Source organism: Neomonachus schauinslandi, chromosome 10, assembly GCF_002201575.2.
Source record: "Neomonachus schauinslandi chromosome 10, ASM220157v2, whole genome shotgun sequence".
Lineage (NCBI taxonomy): Eukaryota > Metazoa > Chordata > Mammalia > Carnivora > Phocidae > Neomonachus > Neomonachus schauinslandi.
The window spans coordinates 109,712,550-109,731,860 of record NC_058412.1 but is presented as its reverse complement, the minus strand read 5'-3'; positions in this window follow the sequence as shown (position 1 = coordinate 109,731,860).

The following is a 19,311-nucleotide window of genomic DNA, read 5'->3' as shown; positions in this document are numbered from 1 at the left end:
GCTGGGGGGAATATGCATCTAGAAATCATTAGCTTACTGGTGGAGTTTTGAAAGGCCATCAGAACCAATCACTTTTGTTGATGGTATTGCTGGCGTTTTCACAATCCCTTTATTATTAATGTCAGAACTTGATCAACCCCGTAGGATTTTACTGGAAGAATTAATCATACAAGTCTTACCTATGGAAACGGTTTGGCATCCTGACCCCAATTTCTTCATCAGTCTTATTGGCCATCCTTTTAGGGAGTTTCTAAGGGAGAACTAATAAAACAAGTCATAAATTCCTCTGTGACACCAAGTGCTTTATAAATGCTAAGTAATCATTCCTGTCTATCAGTAGATTTAACTGTGGGAAGATAGACAGAAGGTGCTGCAAGGAGTATGCTGGGACTGACTTGAAGGCTTGGAAATAAAGTCACCTTCATTAACTCGTAGGTGGCCATGACCTTGGAGTGAATGCAACCTAAACAGCAAAAGGAAATGGAGTTCTACTTCCTGGAAACAGGTTGGAGGTAGCCATACAGCTGGACTATCGGGTGAAGTCAGGTTTCCACTTCTGGGTTGGGAGAATGATTCTATACAGGAATTTAGAGAGAGAGAGAATGACCCTAGAAAATACACAAGTGTTGGAAACTCATTAAATAGATAATGATCATAAAATCAGACACCATCACTTGCGGCTGCAGCCTGAGCCAGCACTGTTAACGCACGTTCAGGTGGTAAGCCCCGCAAAGTCATCCCTGACATTGGTACGTGGCCTTTTTTAAGTTTGCAAAGTGCTTTCACAGCACTGTCCCATTGGAGAAGCACAATTCTGCTCTGCCTGGGAGGTAGGCTGTGTGTTATAATCCTTATTTTACAGATAAGGAGACAGAGGCTTATAGCGAACGGCCAAGATGTCCATAAGAGTAGGGGGCTATTTGTTTTGTTTTTGTTTTTCATCACTGCCTTCCTAAGCTTCTCCAGAACTGAAAAGTGGCCCTGGTGCCTTATGCAACTTAGGGCATGTGCAGAACTTTGTAGAAGAGTGCACATCTAGAGAGGTCGTAACAGTTGAGCAGACTTTTCAGCTAACTAAAGAGAATTCAAGCATAGAAGAAGGATGACCTCCATTCTTTCATAAGTGCATAGACTTTTCACTTTGGACAGGATGGAAAGAAAGGAAAATACCTGTTCTCATCTATTATATTTCCAGTGGTATCAGCCACAAAAGAAGTAGGATCGCTGCTAAGAAGCACTTTCTTAGAACCAAACATAATGGGCTTTATTGGGAAGGAAAAAATATTCCAGATCCCATCTTATATATAAGATACAACCCTTTCTCTTCTGGGTGCGCTTTATAATTTACGAAACTTTTCCAGACAGATCTCCATCAATTCTTATGCGTAGCAATTCCACAAGTAGAGAGCAGTTATTATCTCTTGCATCCAGTGCTTTGTTGAGTGAATGAATGGATGAATCTCCATTTTACAGATGAGAAAACTCAGATCCAAAGACATTGAGTGGTTTGTCCCAGTGAGGGAACCATAACTAAAACCCACATCTTCTGAGTTCAAGTCTGATCATGTTCTTACATGGATTCTCCCTTGAGATCTGGTTTCCAAACACGTATCATGGACTATCACTAGGGGAAATAGTCATACTTTTCGTGAAGTCAGGATTGGCCTCTCCAATCATTCCTAATCACTTATACTTATATAAATTAAATCACCATTCACTCTCTCTGCAACAGCAGTGAAAAGGCCTAATTAACATTCCACCTCCCAAACAGCCCAAGGCAGTGAAGATGGCAGTGAACTGTAGCCAAATTTCTAATCATCTCATCAAGAAACCAAAGTAGAAGGGTTAATTTATGAGCCATCAACCACAAGTGTAAAATAATGTCAGTTTGGCAAAGAAAGTGGAAACACACACACACACACACACACACACAGCACAGGGTACTGAAATCCCAGTTTATGGGATAGGTGTCTCAACAGAGAAAAGAATGCTTATTTATTCTCCAAGAAGTTCAAGATAAAAGAGAGAAATCTGGGCGCCTGGGTGGCTCAGTCGGTTAAGCGACTGCCTTCAGCTCAGGTCATGATCCTGGAGTCCCTGGATCGAGTCCCGCATCGGGCTCCCTGCTCGGCAGGGAGTCTGCTTCTCCCTCTGACCCTCACCCCTCTCATGTGCTCTCTCTCATTCTCTCTCTCTCAAATAAATAAATAAAATCTTAAAAAAAAAAAAAAAGAGAGAAATCTTACAAGTTTAGAACTCCGGGCGTTTATTACCTAGTCTAAAAGGAGGCATGACAGAGTTATTGGTGAGAGAAGATATGGTTTCTACAAATCCAGAGGTATTTGGAGAAATGTACAAATCGTTTTCTTTCAGGAAGGATTCAGGCACTACTGGGCAACCTGTGCCCAGAAGGGCAAACGTCTTCTTATCAGGATTTTTCCAGAAATCACACCTCCAAATTGAAAGGGACCTTAAGTTGACCGTCTAGTGTAATGCCCTTGACCCTGGCTGATCTGCCAACTGTCTCCAAAACATTCCTGTCACGATCATCAAGCCTCCATTCGTCCCTCAGTGATGGACAAATCCACCATCCCTTGACATACTGTTTCTCTTTACCTGAGTTCTGGAAAGTGTTGTCCTTATGTTGAACTTCAACCTGCCAACCAGGTACTTCTACATCAGAGCCCATTCCAAACAAAGCCAATCCCTCTTTCAATGTGACAGCCCATCTGTTCTGAAGACCATAATCATGATGCTTCTGTGTCACACAGCTTAAAGTCTCTAAGCTAAATATCTCCAGTTAGAGAGTAGTCACTTAAAACATTCCAAGAAGAACTGGGTTCCCAGACCCATTATCACCTTGGCCAGCGTCCTGGCCAAATTTTAGCATTGGCAGCTGGATACCAGAGATAGCCTGAATTCAGAGGATACTTCCTCTAGGATAATTACTTGACCTCTACCTCTGACCTCAGAAAAATGCCCTCTAAGCAGGGAGACAGTACAGGATGGAAAGGATGATCTGTGATTTCAGAGCTGGAAGCTTTAGAGCTAGTGGGGTCCATAGCCCAGGACTGTTCTGGCTTGCCAAGACAACGGGCAGCACCATGTCAATAGCTTAGCACTGTATCAAGGCTTGGCCTTGGCTGAAGCCAGTGGCTGTGGGCCCAGCAGAGGGGTGGGACCGCATTCTCCAGAAGATCCCTCAGGGGTAGGTGGACCCTCCCTCCCTGCAGCTCAGGCAGCAGGCTTATCAGGCCACTCTTGCCACGGCAAGTTACTTGTCATTTATATTCTGCCCGCCGCACAGCCTGCCTATCTCAGGCCTTGGGTCTCTCATACACAGGTTCTATAATCTCAAGTGAGAAAATGTGCCCAGTAAATGTCCAGAGATTAAAGGGGTGAGACCATAGAGCAGGGACATTGAGAGGCAATCAGGTGTCAGCCATGCTTTGGCCTTTGACATGAAGCTCCTTCCCGTGGAACATTCACAGAACTCTAGAGCTAAAAGAAACATCACAAACCCAACTTCCTCCTTCTCGTAGATGAGGCAACAGATCCAGAGAGGGGAAGTGATACCCACCCAAGGGCAAATAGTGATGCAGAGGCAGAGGCTGGACCCAAAACCCACCTCCTAGAACCTAGAGCAGCCACTCTTGTTTTCTAGGATCGACCATGAAGGCTCCCTTGTAGGAGGGCACTTGATCTGAGCGCTTCCCTTCCTTCACCCATTTTGCACAGATGGAATGCAGACTCACAAGCACTATGTTCTGATTTCCCACCTCAAAGAGCTTAGGTATCATACTACACAGAAATCATGGGCTCACAAAGAGAGTGGGCACACCATGTTGGACCCAATGACTGGGAGACCAGTAAAATACTGGTTTCTTGGTTATTTGGTAGGAAAATAAAGAGTCTCCTCGGGTCATTTGTTGCACACTATAGCTCCCTCTTGGAGATTCATGCACACAGAATATTGAAGATTCTAAAAGTCCTACAGACATTTATTTAATTTTATTTAAACCAACTATCAAATGAGATAACAGACATCAAGTATCTAGTACACTGTTTGAGACATAATAGGCCTGTAAGAAATACCAGTTCCTTTGCTCTGTTATTCTTGACACTCTTCTTCTGCCTCTTTCCCCCATGCCCCCCAAACCAGAGCCAGCCACTGGTAGGGCAGAGAATGTAGCAGAGGGGTATGTCGAGTCCAGATCTTCCTCACATGACCCTGACCATGTTCTCTTAGTTTCACGGAAGAACTACACCCCAAAAGGACCAAGGTGAAGGGGCTAAGGGGGAGGTGGCAGAGGATCTTGCCCTTCTTTGCCAAACAAGGTGTTTGTTCCAGGCAGCTAGATGCTGTCAGTAAAAAGAGAAGATGAAAGAACGCTTTCAAACTGTTCCAGAATGAACACCCACTGTCATAAATGGGCTACCTAAAATAGCAAACTCTTCCCAAGCCCCAACTTGAGGGCAGAGCCTTGGCTTGTTTGCCTGGGCAAGAAACTGAAACAAAAGTCATGATCTGAGTGATGGCAAGCACAAAGAGCAGGGTTCGGGGTGGCTTCTAGGAGCTTTGGCACCAGGACATTCATTGTGGGATCTGCCCTTGGAAAGAAGCCACCACTTGACAAACACAAATCAAGCACCAGGTTTGTGCCAGACACGGGGCTTGATTGTGGAGGAGGAAACCAGGATTCTGCCAGGGAGGCAAGAACGGGAGATGGGGCTTGGCTCTATGGAGACTGAACAAGCTGGTTGTATCAAATGCATTGGAATCTCTTTGGACTGATCCTGTTTCTGTACAGCTCTTTTCTTCCTCCCTGCCCACTGTTGGGCAGTGTTCAGAGAAGGACCACGGGCCTTAGAGACATAAGTAGCTTCCAGTCTTACTTTGTCTTTGCTAGTTTCATGACATTGGGTGTGTGATTTGATCCTTCTGGGTATGAGTTTCCTCATGTGTAGGACAAGCAATCATCCCTACTTCCTAGGGTAGTTGGGAAGACCAAATGAGCTAATCTAGATGTATCCTGAAGTGGGGCATATGTAACTCTGACATGGAGACAAACATCTTTAAATTCTAATAGTTATATGTTGGTTTAGATGTACATTAGAGGGCGCCTGGGTGGCTCAGTTGGTTAAGCGACTGCCTTCGGCCCAGGTCATGACCCTGGAGTCCCGGGATCGAGTCCCGCATCGGGCTCCCTGCTCGGCGGGGAGTCTGCTTCTCCCTCTGACCCTCCTCCCTCTCATGCTCTCTGTCTCTCATTCTCTCTCTCTCAAATAAATAAATAAAATTAAAAAAAAAAAAAAGATGTACATTCGAAAAGTAACTAACATACCAAACCCTTTTAGAGATGTTATTGATTGGTACAAGGCTACAGTAGATATGTAAGGCAAAGAAAAGAGAGTTAATTTAAAGAAATATTAAGTAAATGATGGTATAGCTGGTGTGTAGATAGAGCAAAACCCATGAACATGTTATGTGAATGGCTGAAGCATGAGGAACTTGGAGTTGATACAGGACCAAATATGGCAGCTGGCACGTGGCAAGCACTGAGGCTCATTTCATCCTTTCTTTTTCGGGAGTGGAAGGGAAAGAGACTAGGAAAGGAAGGGAGGAATGAGGGGGGAAGCAAACCTACTTACTTACCTGCCTACTTGACTTGTAAGCCTACTTCAGCCCCACTCTTCTCTGCTCCAAGTTTCCCTTTACATACCAATTGCTTCCCTTACCTGTGTTTCCTCCCAGACCCAGCTCTCAGCTCTCCCATCAGGACATTCTTTTTGCCTTAAGCCTTTGGATATCTCCAGGTATCAGAAGCTCTAACCACCTATACTCAGTCCTCATCTCTAACACACTCCAAAACGTCTCCCAGAGCTTTTCAGGAGATAAACATTGTAACAGACATGAGAGAAACAGAGACAGAGACAGAGAGACAGAGAGTGCATGAGAGTTACTTATGGAGGAGAGAAGAACAACCTAGGAGGGGCAGGTTGTGGGGACAGTAGAGTCTGATCGTGACTTTTGAGTCTTTGGGACAGTACTGAGTTGTCTTCCTAAATGGGCTTTCTCTCTCTCTCTCTCTCTCTCTCTCTCTTTCAGGAGTGGAAACCCAGAAAGGGGAAGTGACTTGCCCAAGAAAACAGTAAGTACCTGACACTAAATATCTTGATTCTTAGTCCTGTTTCCTTGCTTTCTGCCATACTGCGGAATCTGGACTTTACAGTCCTGGAAGAACCAAAGTTTGCCTTTAAAAATGGGTTCTGCTATTAAAGACAAAACAAAACCAAAAGGTGTGGGACTGAATACCTCTAAAATCCAGACTCTCGAAGGTCAAGGGCCCAGTTGTTCCATGACACAGATGGACTGGCACGGAGGAAGAATCACCTGCCTGGGAGTAGAGCTCTCATCACATGGAGCCAGAGGGGAGACGGTCATGGCTCAAACATCACAGGTTCTACTATTCCTACTGAGATTTAGTGGAATATTCCTACATCTCTAAGAGCCAGCCTTATTTGGACTTTCCGGACCTTTACATTCCAGAGAGGTGAACAAAGCATTCTCAGAACTTACCCCCACCCTTCTGGTTATCTTGACTCTTTTCCGGAAGAGAGCATTCTAGCATCATTTGCAAGTCACTCTGCCATTGCAAAGTTACTAACTTCCTTGCTATGAAGGCCCATGCTACGCCAGGACAAGCCTTATAGGTTTTTTTTATAGGTGCATGAAACCAAGATCTAAATCTGCTGCATGGGTTCTTCCTAATTGTCCTTAAGCATTCAAGAAGTCCCAGTGTTGGATAAGTTTGATGAAGACCAAAACTGCCAATCAAATCTAGCTAAAACTGTGAAATAATTCATTAGTAAGTCATCTAGTGCTGAACCCATTTTTACTTAGCTGTTCGATATAACAAGATCAGATCAGAGTGGAAAGCGGACCGTTGGCACTGCTCATTCCTAGCTGCCTCCTTTGAAAAAACATGAGCTAGCTTGATGATGAAGCATGATGCTCAGGTGGGCCTGGCAGGTGGCTCATAAGGAAGAGTTGATCCAGTGTGCCACTCCCCAGCATTTTCTTGGCTGAGAATGCCTTTCTTCTGATTTTTGTTTCTTCATATCTACCTTTGAAGTCAGGGCCCAAATGTTCTCTCTTCCATAAATCTTTTCTTGAGCCCTTACTCCTACAGAAGGTGAACTTATGGAACCCTAGCCCCTACTTCAGTCAGGTGTTTTCTGCTCTCACCTCCTCTGTTAAATTATCAGCTCTTAAAGGCAGGAACTCTATTTTATTAATACTTTCTTCAAAAAATAAAAACTTCTTTTTCTTTCTTGCTACGTAGTTTATGCATATTCATTATAGACACCAGACAATACAGCAAAGCAAAATCGAGAATACAAACCATTTGCATTTTATTGAATGACATACTAGGTTTTTAAAATTCCTACATTCGTTATAAAGATGCATCAAAATTGGATCATCTCGTACATAGTTTTTGAATCTACTTTATATTTCTATAAATCATTAACATCTGTGGTTATCTGGTCATTTTTTTAAAGATTGTATTTATATATTTGACAGAGAGACAGCACAAGCAAGGGGAGAGGGAGAAGCAGACTCCTCGCTGAGCAGGGAGCCTGACGTGGGACTCGATCCCAGCACCCCGGGATCATGACCTGAGCTGAAGGCAGACGCTTAACTGACTGAGCCACCCAGGCGCCCCTGGTCATTTTTTTAAATGGAAATTTGTTTCTCTGATTTTAAAGATGTGTGATATGATTTATAATATGATTTATAAAAATTGAGAAAATATAGAATTTTATAAAGTTATCAAGGTCATTTTTTAATAACACCACAGAGACGACTGTTTATGTGGTAGCACAGTCTTCTGTATACTAAACATACTAGATCTTTTCTGTGAGAGCAAGTATGTATATATGTATCCCATTCGTATACAGTTGTTTATGTTCATTCATGCACATAATTTTGGCTTTTACTGAACATATCATGGACATCCTTCAATGTCAAATACATAAATATCTACATCATCCTTTCTAACATCTGCATGTATGGCTCCGCCACGATTTAATAAGCTTCCTGTTACCGAACACATTTTTTCTAAAATATTTCCTTTTATTAACAAATGTCATCAACTGTTGTTTTATATGTATTTGTATATGTACCCTTTTCCAGGTTTTGGTAGGCATTGCCCTCCATAAAACACGTTCATTTTTTAATCTCCCAAAATGTCAAAAGAGAGCCCCGCGCACAATGGACGTAATAAATGTTGGGGGGGAGGGAATGAATGAATAGAATCCAGAAGCGATTGTTTGCCCCTCCCTCAGATCTTTTTTCTTTTCTTTTGAGACCTCAGAGGAATATCTACTGATTCTTCAGTCCCACTGGGAAGGACCCAGAATAAAGGCAGGGCGTGCATGAACGAGCCACCTCAATTCTCTTATCTCAGTGGTGGTGGCCTCAGAGATGGGTCCTGAGAGCGGGTGCCTGGTTCCCAGTCTGCCTGTAGGGGAGCCTCAGGGCTGGAGCCAGAGCGGGCTCCCTGCACCAACGGACTCCCAGCTTGGCCTGTGCCTTCCCACTGACCACACTCCCCTGGACAGCCCTGCACCCCCTTCCCAAGCCTTTAGGCTTCTTCGTGGATCACATTTACACTCAAGCGGCTTATGCTCTGTCATATGGGAAGCCAGCACGGGTGTGATCCAAAACTACATTTTTCTGAAACCCGCTTATTATTAGCCCTAACATGAAGTGGGGAGAGAGTACAGAATTTGGGATCCAGAGTCTCCCATTTGAGTCTGGCTTCTTCTAAGATGCTGTGGTCCCCCCGGGCACTCACTTGCTCCCCCGTAACATGGCTGCTTCCTAGGAGCTGGGTAAGGATCAGGGGAGAGGGTGACTATCAGAGCAAATTTTGTGGCCGTTGTACGAGTGTTTAGAGATGTTAATAATATTTGCCGCTATTGATAACATGGACAAACCCTCCCCACTCTTGCAGGCCACCCCGTAGGCCTTTCTACAGTGGGTCTCTCCGTGGAAAGGAAGGGACGGACTGAGCCTGCGCAGAGGAAAGCAGGTGCAGAGGGCCAGAAAGGCCGCGCACTAGTCCCAGGTGATTCGGACTTCGGGGTCCTCATCGGTAAAAGTGGACAAGGTGGACAACTTGACCCCTAAATGCTCTTCTGGCTCTGAGACGCAGGACAGTCAGTAATTTTGTAACCTTGGGCAGGTCTTTTCTCTGAAGGCCTGTTTCCTCATCTCTAAAATGACCGGTCAGGCTGGATGATCTCTCAGATCGTTTCCTTTTTGGGATTTTGCACAACCCCGGTGACCTGCTCTCTAACCGCCCTGTCCTCCAGCGTGTTCTCCGTGCCTCTGGTCCGATGCAAACCACCACATGGCCTTCCCGGTCAGGGCCTGCGAGCCCACACAGGATGGGCTGTGGCTTCTCCTCTCCCCGCTGTCTGGCTTCTCCGAGGCTGGCTCACAGACAAAGCCGAGCCACAGCTGGGCAGAGGAAACCACGCGTCCCTCAGGAGGCCCCCGACACGTGGCAAGCCGGGGCTGCCCACCTCTCTACCTTCCCCACGCCTTCCTTCTGTTTCCCGGTGCAGCGGGGGGTCTCTGTGGTCCCCTCCCACTGTCCTTGGGCGCCAAGCGCTCCCGATAAACTCATTTGCAGACTTCCTGGGCAGAGCTGTGTGCTGTCCTCCAAGTCACTTTCCTTCCACCCGGAATGTCTCCCTGTAATCTTGACCTTCAGGGTATGCCCCAAAGGCATCCTCTTCGGTAAATAACTCTGATCTCCACAATGGTATAAATCATTCCTTCTGAACTCTCTCCATCAGCAGTATGCACACCTTTTTAGTTCTTATCAGTTTCTCTCTTTTAAAAAACAAGTCCATTGTTCCCCATCTATCTTCTGGGGGGGGCGGGGCTGGGCGTCCCTTAGCACTGACCCTGCACATCATGCGAGCAGGCATTTGATGAAATGAGAACAACAGGAGTTAGAAGGACTTTTACAGATCTCTTCCTTCAAGGTTTTGTTTGGGCGGGATTGGAAAATTTGGGCATAAACTTATTAAAGTGGAAGCTTTGATATTAGTCCTGGAAATGGGCTCACCTTCCTGTTCAGCCCTGGGTTATTAATGCCATCATCACCAAGATCAGGGATAGTCTCCTGAATGCAAGACCCCGGTTTCACTGAACTGGAGAATTTGTCAGAGACAGGGTGGTAGAGACGAGGCCTCAGCTGCCAGGCAGACCTGAATTCAGACCCTGGTGCTGCGACTGGTTAACTGTGGAAGCTTGGTAAGTTCTGTAGCTTCTCCCAGCCTCCGGTTTCTGATCTATGCAATGGAATAAGAATATCTCCTTGTTGTCAGGAGGCTTAAACGGAAACTGCTACGAAACTCTTAGCACGGAGCCTGGCATGAGGAAATGGCAGCCAGCCATGTGGGCTGGCCGCCTCCCCTCCCGAGGAAGCATCACGGACACGTCTAGGTGGTGTGTTGTTAGTGTCTGGTGAACGGCACAGAGCTTGTCCGAGAGGCGCCAAGGTAGGGGGAAGTCGATGCGTCTTATCATTTACAAAGGGCTTTCCGTAGGTCATCTCATGATTCTTCAGACTGCTCTAAAGGGTGAGGGGTGCAGGAATCATTACATTTTTCAAAGGAGGAGCCTTAGGTTCAGAGAGTTTAAGTGATTTGCCCAGGGTCGGTGTGCTTATAAAAATACACGCTCACACTCATGATCGGTGAAAATGTGTCTCTGAGACTGACACCTAGATTTGCTTGTTTCATTGCAAACCCTCTTTCCACAATACACTGGCAGGATGGGGAGGGAGGGAGGGACTCGCTTGGGGCCTTGGTAATCTAGAGATCTCGAGCCAGAAGGAATGGGGAAGGTGTTGCCGGCAAGGGCATTTTAGTGTAGAGGCAGGGACAAGCAGGTCGGGTTCTAAGAAAAAGGATTCGATGTGTTTTGCTGAGGGGGAGAAAACAACGGAATTAAGGTTGAATATACACTGAAGGGCCCTGAATGCCAGACTAGGGAATTTGGGCTGCAGGAGCCCGTGAAGAGCCACTGAAGGTTTCAGAGGAGGCGAGTAACGTGATCTCACCAAGATGGGGAGCGATCTCTAAATCAGGACTCATCAGGAATGGTTGAAGAAACAGGCGTTGAATGTGGAAAAGAGAAAACTTATTGCGGGGTGTGGGGGAGGTGTTTGCCAGACTTGCCCCCATGCTGGGGGAGAACATGGTCATGGCTGGGTGAGGGGAGAACGGACTTATTTTTTACGTGGGCTCAATGAGGGGTTGCAGGGGAAGCAATGAGGATCACCGGGTAGATGCTCCAGGAGGACAAATTCTCAGTTCAAATGAGGAAGAACTTTCTGGTCCTTTCAACGCACTTGAACCCCAGTTTACTGAGAACTCACGGCATGCCCCAGGCACAGGGATGCACTGACGGATGCCAGTGATGGATGCAGACAGTTCCTGCCCTCATACAGTTCCTATGAAATGGGGGAAGATACTCCTTGAACAGAAGAAGCACCCCCCCCCCCCCGAAATGACTGGTACAGCCAGACCGGGCTAGTGCGAGGCTGGGCTCTTTGAGAGTGGCAAGTTCCCCACCACTGGAGTTTTCAAGAGAAATTTGTCAGGAAAGGGGATCCTTGGGCTTGGAGAAAGGCTGAGTCGATGACATCTCACAAGATTCTGTGCCTCTCCACAGGTTGCAAATCTCCAGCTGCCCTAAATCCCTTAACTGAAGGGAGGAAAAAGGCAAATGATTAATTAACATTGCCGGTTTTATTTTCATTTCGTTTTTATTTTTTTATTTAAATTCAATTAGCTAAGGTACTATTAGTTTTTGATATAATGTTTAATGACTCATTAGTTGACTATAACACCCAGTGCTCATAATACCACATGCCCTCTTTAATTCCCATCACCCAGCGTTGCCTTTTTTAAAAAGCCCATACTTGGGGGCGTCTGAGTGGCACAGTCAGTTGAGCGTCTGACTCTTGGTTTTGGCTCAGGTCATGATCTCAGGGTCGTGGGATCAAGCCCCATGTCTGGCTCCACGCTTAGCAGGTAGTCTGCTTGAGATTCTCTCCCTCACCCTCTGCCCCTCCCCCCTCAAATAAATAAATAAATCTTACAAAAAAAAAAATAAATAAAGCCCATATGTGCATGTTCCATCTTAACTGGAGTCCAAGGTGCAGAGTGTGGCCAAGCAGGAATTTCATCCTCTTATAGCTGGGTGACTCCACCTATGAACTGAAAGTCATTTAGCTGCAATTGTGACATAAGCATGCAAATTACTGGGCCTGTGACTACAGCCATGGTGCAATCCTCCAGCAGCTAACATTAGGCCAACTCAAGGCAGACTCTGGGTGGCACAGGCAGGGCCCTGATGCTGGTCAGTCAGCAGGTTGCAAGGGAGCTGGCCAGGGCAGCAGGGAGAGGAGGAAGGAAGCCCAGCCCTGACATCTTTGCAACACCACGTTATCTACAGAGGAGTGTCATACTCAGGATTTCATGGCGTTGAGCCTTGCTACAGCCCTGGGAGGTGTGTAGAGAGGCCAGTGAGGGAACTGAGGCTCAGAGAAGTAAAAGAATTCCATCAAGTTCCCACAGTGGGCATGCCACAGAGCCCGGCTTTCCATCGGTCTTCTGAGTCCAACCTGGGCTTCTTTCTACCACACCAGGGTTAAGACTGATCAGCCATAGACCTTTGCAAAGGAAGACCAAGTGGGCAGGCACCACTGTCCACGCTTGTGGGTCCCAGGGCAAAATCTGCACCACTCAGGACCGGAGGGTTCTATAAGGGTAATAAGAAGACTAATAATGCCCACACTAACGGATTGCACTGGGCTATGCCAGGCAGACACTGTGCTAAGCACTTTTTATTGATTGTCTATTTTGATTCTTGCTGCATCTTAACTTCAACTTTACAGATGAGGAAATGGAGGCTCTGAGAAGTGAGATGACTTGGCAGAACCAGAATATGGACCCACATCTATGTGACCTCCACGGCACCACCTCCCTGTCAGCTCTGCAAGTGGCCTCGCCAGGTCATTGAAAGTGTTGGGGAAGAAAAATGTCCCCCGCCCCTCGAGGTTCTTCTGGCTGGTCTATGAATTAAATTGATACGAGACAGAGTAACAGGAGAAAATCAAATTTAATTACATCCATGCAGAAAACCGACATAAATGTGAGAGATTCCAAAGACAGTCAGGCAAAATGAGGTATCTATGTCATTCTGGGCTAAGGACTAAAGGGTCTGGGGCTTCAGAGGGAAGGAAGGCCAGGCACGGGAAGAACAGGACGGGTAAAGGTTTGGTGAGCAGATCTTGGCTGGACCGTCCAGGAAAGACGGGACAAAGGGAGGACTTGAATCAGACGGGCCTTGCCGGCCTCCTCCCTGGCCACCGAACCTGGTTCATGTCATACTGCCATTATCTATGGTGACAGCTCCCTTCCTGGAGCAGGTCCTCTCTAAAAAAACATTGTAGGCAGTTGGGGAAGTGGGGAAGTCTTCATTTCTTCCTGAGTCTTGTGGGCCATGGTTGTTTGCAGTTCAAAATGATTCAAATGCCAAAATAGCACATCTTAGGGCAACTCGTTCTGAACCTCCAGGGTTCCCGCCTCTGAAACTTCCCTGGAAGTTTCACATCTTAAAAGCTGAGCCTGTGACTGTGGAGAGAGAAAATGGGCTAGTCGCTGAGTGGCGAGGGAGCCGCCACGGGAGGGAAGACAAGGATTATAACGAGGACAAACAGGAAAGAACAAGTGGAAACACATGTCCCCGCGGCTCCTTAGAGCAGCTCCCAGTCCCAGGAGCAGGGCCATCCGGCAGTGGGGCTGGGTGCGGCCACCTGGCCCAGGGGATGTGCGCTCTAAACGCGACCTGTTGAAAAGGAGCGCTTATTAATAAGGGCAAGACACAGATTGAAAAGGCACCCAGAGTGGACACTTAGAGACAGGAAATGGAACAGATGGAGACCCGTGCTCTCCAGCCAACTTTCTGGTTCATGAAGTCTTAATAAGAAAAGGAGTGTTTGGTTTTGTCGTTGTTGTTGGGTTGGAGTGTGAATGTAGGGTGCTTTTGTTTGTTCGCTTGCTTGTTCGTTTTAAAGGAGGGATAGGTGAAAGCAAAGTCGCCTGCTCCGTGATCTTAGGAAAAGCTGTCTACTTTGTGATGCTGACCGTTTCTGGTGCCTGGGAACTAGCCCCGGAAAGCCTCACGTTAAGGTTACCCGTAAGGCTCGTCTCCAGTGGTCTTGAGAGCGGTGATCCGGGTCTGCTTTGGCGTGGTTTGCGTGAACCCAGGAGGATTTTTCTTTTATTTTGATAGCAGCGTGGGTGGTTAGCTGTACCTCATAAGGTCTGTCCCAGCGAGGCAACAGCACATGTTTGCTTCTAAAGACCTTGATGCACGCCCAGTCTCCCGGTCGGAAGGGATGGCAAGGCTCGTCTATCAGTGTGTGCCATGCTTCTTTTACCTGTTGGTGATATGCTTCTAGTATACTAGTTAATTCCCCCAGATAGCTAGTCATGGCATTAAATTGTTCACTTCAGTCCCTGTAATGTTCACTTAACCCACAGAAGTTTGAGAGATGCCCATTGGGTAGGCATTGGGTACCCAAATGCTACTTCAAAAGGAGTTGATCCATGTCCCCTCTTTGGAGTCTTCTGGATCTTTCTAAGAGCCAAGGACAATGCTTCTGGACATTTAAGTCTGGTTTCTTGACAGATGTTTCCTGAAGTCCTTTCTCTGTCTAGATTGTTACGTTCCACTTACCCTGATGATCGAGGATGATACAGGGTATGAAATCTTAATGAGTACCCCAGAATTTTTGCAAGCAAGTGGTTTATCTCTGCTGTAAAATGAGTTCCTTGATCTGATTCAGTCCCTAAAGGGATGCCAAAATGAGAAACAATCTCAATTATTAACTTCTTTACCACTGTTGTGGCACGAGCTGGTCTAGTCGGATGGCCATCAGTCCATCTGCTAAATGTGAAGAGAATAACCAAACAGTGAGAATAGCCCAAGGCTGGGGGCAAATGTACAAAATCCATCAGAAGTACCGCAAAGGGCAGCACGGGCCTAGGAGGACTTCCTGGGGCATATTGATTTCTTCCAGAAATTTGATGAGATTCACAAGTAGTACACAGGAAAATAATTTGGTCAGGAATTTTGTGGATGCCAAGGCAAAACCAATTGGATTTTAGTTCCTTAACTATCCCCTACCAGCCCATATGTCCCATTTGGTGGAAGAAAAGTACAAGCCAAAGGGTTAAAAAAAAGGGTGGGGGGAGGGCTATAGGAAGTCCATTTGACCTGATAAATATATAATCCATCTGATGATTGTTTGGCACCCATTTGTATGCTACTGTCTTTTTCAGATTGTGGGGCATCTGCCTGCAAGTTAATCATATCTGTCAAGGACAAAGGCAGGTTTGCAAATTGGGTGGAGAGAAGATAAGGGGGTCCATTTGGGGCTGCATATTTAGCAGCTCTGTTAGTCCTATCCCTTCCTGAAGATATAGCATCCGTTTCCTTAATTTGGGAACAATGAACAAATGAACCACGGTGACTTTAGAAGGGAGGTGAATAGCTTGTAATAGGCCAACAGTTATATGCCCATTAGCAACTGGAGTACCAGCAAAAGCATGTTTGCAGGCTGCGTAAATAGTGACAGTTTTCCCTCCTGCCAACGTGCAAGCTCTAGTAAGAGCTAGGCGTTCAGCCGCGTGGGCTGATTTTAATGGGCAAAGAATATGCCTCCACTGTTCACGTGGGGAAACTATCGCATACCCAGTTATTATGTTTCTCCAGAAATAGCATTTCTAGGAGCCATCACAAAATAGAAGTCAGTCTGGGTGTTTCAGGGGATGTCTGAGAGATCCTCTTGTGGCTTTGAGGCCATTTCTATACTCGTAAGGCAATCATGGGGAATAGAGTGGGCTCTCCATCATCGGGGGGCAGTAAGGTAGCTGGATTTCAAGTGTGACAACCATCTAAGATGATGGAAGGGTTAGTCAAGAGCTTGTTCACAAGGGGTCTGTCACTGTAGAGAGGTGCTGGGTTTTATGAACTTTAAAGAGAGCAGACACCGCATGGGGAACACAGAGATGGATGTGGAAACCTAATGTAAGTGCATTGGATTTGTCAGTCACATTGGCAGAAGCCACTACTGCATGCAAGCGTGGGACCATCCCTGATGCCGCAAGGTCTAACTGGCACGAGAAATATGCCATAAGATATATCTGAGAGGCACAAGATTGTCCTAAAATGCCAGTAGGAATCCCACGATTTTTATGGCAGTATAAGTGAAAAGATTTGTTAAAAGTTGGCAAGCCAAGAGCTGGGGGTGCTGACATGTTGGTTCTAAGGCTTCGAAGGACGTCCATGTCTCCGAGGGCCAGGGTATATGGTATCTAGGAGAAGGGCATACAGACGTTTAGCAAGGGTTGCAAAATTAGGGATCCACGGCAGCAGTAGCCAGCTGCCCCTAAAAATTTCTGTAACTGCTTTCTCGTTTTGGGAAAAGAGATGGACAAAATTGACTCAAGGCATTTTAGGGTGAGCTTTCAAATGCCCCAAGATCATCTCATGTCCTAAGTAGGTAATAGTTGTTTGCACCCATTGAAGTTGGGACCGGAGACCCTCTGGCCTTTAGTTCAGCTAGTGCCTTTAGCAGAATGAGGGTCTGTAAGAGCTTAGTTTGATCACAAAGTGATCAAACAGAATGAACAAGCATGGAGCCTTGGGTAAAGGCTATAGAATCCAAGTCTGCTTTAAGTACTTGGAAAATACTGAAGGAGACTCACAATATTCCTGAAGTATGCGAGTCCATGTTAATTGTCTCCCTCTGAATGTAGATGCAAAAAGAAATTTGTGAGTCAGGGTGCAATGGGATAGAAAAGAAAGCTGAGCGGAGATCAATTACTATAAACCAGGCTGCCTCAGCAGGAATCGAACTAAGAATAATAGCCAGATCTGGGACTGCAGGATGCAGAGGAAGAACAAAGGTTTATGGCCCTTAGGTCTTGCACAAATCGATCTGATTCCAGTCTCAGTCAAATTTACCTTCTTTCTTTACTGGCAAGATTGGAGTGTTCCAGGGTGAAGAAGTAAGGAAAAGTACACCCTGTTACAAGAGAAAGTCTATTATAGATTCAACTCCTCGCTCGGCCAGGCTGGACAGGGGATCCAAGTGGCCCCCGCTTTTCAAAAGTCTGCGTTACACCACTTGGCGTTTATGAAAGACCTACATTGCTCCCTGCTTTCGCTAACTGAAAGAAATCCCAAGAGGATTTTCGTTTTTACAGAAAAAAGGCGAGAAGCAAAAATAGCATTCAGCGTTTGTTGCGCAGTGAGCCCTTGTAGAGGCCGCACACGCCCCCAGCGCTGAGAGCGGCCCCGCCCAGCTCCTTCCCAGGGGCCTGCACAAAGCATCTCAGCGCACCATCAAGACACCATAGCTTCGAAGTGTGTCTGTGAGCATCCGTGCTTTGTCTTGATTTATTCTGTGCATCTGTTAGCAAGATGTGTCCTAAGGTATCATCAAAGCTAAAGAGAGGTTAACTTGGGGTCTGGGAACACTCAAAAATATTTTTCCACATAAACTGATAGCAATTGCTTTCTTCATTTTCTGCCCCTTTGGCTTGCGAAAGATTTCATAGGGACACTCTACTTATCTATGGTGGTAGAAACCCATATTGAGCTACTGATGGAATCCGTTTTTTCCTTCTCCAAGTTAATGCAATGCACACAGGCTTGGCACTCAATCCAACTCCATTTGCGTGTGTAGCCCAGGAACTAATTAGAACGTCTTTTAAACACATCCTCTTGAGGGGCGCCTGGCTGGCTCAGTCAGTTAAGCGTCTGACTTCAGCTCAGGTCATGATCTCAGGGTCCTGGGATCGAGACCCACGTTGGGCTCTGCACTCAGCGGGAAGCCTGCTTCTCCTCCTGCCCCCTCTCCCCCTGCTCATGCTCTTTCTCTCTCTCAAATAAATAAATAAAATTTTTTTAAAAAAAGACATTTTCAGAGGAATTAAAATCAGAATTAGTTTCTAGCAAAGGAAATAGGAGATTTGGGGCTTGGTCTGAGGGAAGGGAGCTAAAAATGCCCTTTTCACTACAGTTTAAAGTGGCATTAAATTTACATAACACATCTCTACCAAAAAGGCTTGCTGGTGAGCAGTTTGAAACTAGAAAGGCAAGGGGCGCCTGGGTGGCTCAGTCGGCTCAGGTCATGATCTCAGGGTCCTGGGTTCAAGCCCCACGTCGGGCTCCCTGCTCAGCAGGGAGTCTGCTTCTCCCTCCCCCTCTGCCGCTCCCCCCTGCTTGGACTTTCTCTCTCTGTGTCAAATAAATAAAATTAAAAAAAAAAAAAGAAAGAAACTAGAAAGGCACGAATGGTGTTAAGAGAGCCTAAGATACTGGGGCAGTCTGGGATGTGGGCAATGAAACGTGCTGCCCGGAGACTCAGACAACCTGGATGGAATCGGAGGGGATGGCTGGAGGGAAATCTTCTGAGCAGATGACGGAGAAAATCACACCAGTGTCAATTAAGAAATCTTGTTCCCCATCCTCTATTTTAGGCTTAATGGTGGGCTCTGGGGTGTGGCTGAAGTTCAGCTGACCTGTCATTTGAGGGGAAATTGAGGAGGAGAAGAAATGAACTTTCTGAGGGTGATGCAGTTTAGGGAAATTGCTTCTTAAACTCTCCTTTTTTCTTTTTTCTTTTTTTTTTTTAAAGATTTTATTTATTTGACAGAGAAAGAGACAGCAAGAGAGGGAACACAAGCAGGGGGAGTGGGAGAGGGAGAAGCAGGCTTCCCGCTGAGCAGGGAGCCCGAAGCAGGACTCGATCCCAGAACCCTGGGACCACGACCTGAGCTGAAGGCAGACGCTTAATGACTGAGCCACCCAGGCGCCCCAAACTCTCCTTTTTTCTTAAGTCCAGCACAATTTTTCTTTTAATGTTCTAGGTTCTTGCAACATCTGCAATTGTCTGGAGGCAGATAGGGAATGGGCTTTGCATTCTCTCAGAGTCACGCTTTTGCCTTTCCAAAGATTCAGGTTTCAAAAGCAAGAATTGTGGCTTTAAAGTCTTTTTTTTTTTTTTTTAAGCTTTTATTTTTAAGTCATCTCTACACCCAACGTGGGGCTCGAACTCGTAATGCTGAGATCAGGAGTCTCATGCTCTATCGACGGAACCAGCCGGGCGCCCCTAAAGTCTTTTTTTTCCCCCTGAGAGCTGGCAC